The 2,569-nt window shown below is 36.2% G+C and overlaps 1 pseudogene; it reads left to right on the plus strand.

Annotated features, from left to right (window-relative positions):
* LOC102769004 overlaps positions 1 to 1,631 on the plus strand; it is a 4,399-nt pseudogene extending 2,768 nt beyond the window's left edge.
* The last annotated feature ends 938 nt before the right edge of the window (positions 1,632 to 2,569 follow it).

The raw sequence follows: 2,569 nt of genomic DNA on the forward strand, positions 1-2,569 counted from the left end.
GTGGGAACTGGTAGAGGGGAGCTATGGGGGGGGGGAAGGAGGAACAACTGTAATAATCTGAACAATAAAGATTTAATTTTTAAAAAAAGGTCTAGCATTGTTTTGTGCAAAGTTTAGTCAAAAAGGAGCAAATAGAATCACTTTAGGCTAAACGTAAATGGAAATGAATTTCAATGAATTGCCCACAAGTATTGTATTTTCTGCTTAATTTTTACTATTAACAGAAACCAAGACATATTTAGGAAAAGATTGTACTCTGACTCAATAATAAATATCCCACTGGCAAAATTAGCAAGTAGATTTTTATGAATATTAGGTTTTCAAAAATACTATGGGTTTCAATAACTTGTTTAATATTCCCAAGTGAATTACATCTACAATAAAATAAACTAAGTATTTATTATTATTACCTATTTTTATGACTTTAAAAAACAACTTTCTTTGTGTTAAGAAGCAATCAAAAATATATAACAGGGAATTATTAAAGCTGTAATTAAAATCTAAGATTTTTAAGTAATAAATAGCAAATTAATTGCTGATATGACTTTGCAATATTAATAGATAACTATGCTGCCCTTTTTGTTACAACATGTTTCATTGTTCTTTGTGCAAAATAAGAACACTACAAATGTATTTGAAACCATATCAGGAGTTGACATCTATGATTATTTTTACCTACAGACCTAAGATTTTAGAGATTAGCCATTCCAAATAAGACATCAATTAGAGATTCATTCTTCTGGGACGTAGGGATGACACAGAGTTACAAGCTGTGACTTGATTCTTCTTTCTGCTGTTCACCTACTTATGAGTATAACTGGAAACTTGACCATCTTCCTGTTAACACTGTCAAATGCTGGTTTGAAGAATCCCATGTATTTCTTCCTCAGGAATTTCTCTGTCTTAGACATTTCATTCAAAACAGTCTTTATTCCCAGTTTTTTGGTCAGCATCATTATGTGAGATACAATCATTTTCTATAGCTTTTGTGTGACACAGCATTTATTTTTATCTTTGTGGGTTCTACAGTTTTTCCTTCTGTCCTATGATCACTATGTGGCGATTTGCATACTCTACATTATACACCTTTCATGAGTAACAAAGTCTGCAACCAACATATGGTAATCAACTCCTGGCTGGCTGGTTTCATCATCTGTCCCTCTGTGATTATGGGACTCCATTTGGGTTTCTGTGACTTAAACGTTATTGACCACTTCACCGGTGTCTCTTCTGTGCTGCTGACGCTTGCACAAAGTTTCTATATCCTAGGGCATTTTTCTTAACAGTATTCACCCTCATGGTAAGGTTGGCCTTTGTGATTCTCTGTTACACACTCATTCTTCCAACAATTCTGAAGATCCCCTCTGCCCAGCAGAGGGAAAAAGGCCTTTTCCACTTGTGGCTCCCATATGATTGTGGTTTCCATTTCTTATGGGAGCTGCATGTCCAAATATGTAAAAATATCTGCAAAAGACTTTGTGACTTTGAGCAAAGGGGTAGCAGTACTTAATCCTTCTGTTGCTCCCATGCTGAATCTTTGTATTTATACCTTAAGAAGCCAGCAAGTGAAACAGGCCCTTAATGATTTCCCCAGAAATATGTTGTTGACAAACAAACACTACCCGTTATGAAATCTGTAGCTGAAACACAAATAAACCACACATAAATGCAGACCATTGTTCAAGGTGGTAGGCATACACAGGGAATAAAGCATGCACAAGTTTCAGCCATTGTGAGAAAACATACATTAAACAGTCAACATAGGCTGAAACCGGTTTGGCTCAGTGGATAGAGGGTTGGCCTGTGGACTGAAAGGTCCCAGGTTTGATTCCGGTCAAGGGCATGTACCTGGGTTGTGGGCACATTCCCAGTGGGAGATGTGCAGGAGGCAGCTAATCGATGTTTCTCTCTCATTGATGTTTCTAACTCTCCATCTCTCTCCCTTCCTCTCTGTAAAAAATCAATAAAATATATATTTTTAAAAAGAGTCAACATAATAGAAAATAAATTACTTAGTACTTTAGTGGTGGCAAATGCTATGGGGGAAAAAACTGAAATACTTTAAGAAAATAGGGGTAGAATTCAAATTATGTTTGGTGGTCAATGTCATTTTATAGCTTTTTTCTATTTTATTTTTCTATATTCAAGTGTATTTTTCTATATTTTCTACCTTTTTTCTTTTCCCAAATCCATATAGCCACCTATTTCACACATGTAAAACATGAACTGATTATGAGGTATGCCTTTAAATAAGTATTGATGTTTACTTTCAAAAGATAAATACTAAGCTCTAGATAAACTATTTAAGTCCTACATCAAAATAAATGACCAGAAATAAAATGCACAACAAACCAGAGTTAGGGATGGAATGAAGACTTAGAAAACTATGCTTCATGATCATGTCTAGCAATGGGTTTGGTGTCCTCCCCGTTTGGTGTCCTCCCTACTCTTATTTCCTTGAGAGCTTGTTTGGAGGTTCTAGCAGGGGAGCACAGCTACTCGTATACCCTTGACCGAAGACCGGTCCTCTCCTGGGGGCGGGGGGAGAAGGTCATCCTCTATCGACCGA

Source organism: Myotis davidii, unplaced genomic scaffold (assembly GCF_000327345.1).
Source record: "Myotis davidii unplaced genomic scaffold, ASM32734v1 scaffold297, whole genome shotgun sequence".
Taxonomy (NCBI): Eukaryota; Metazoa; Chordata; class Mammalia; order Chiroptera; family Vespertilionidae; genus Myotis; species Myotis davidii.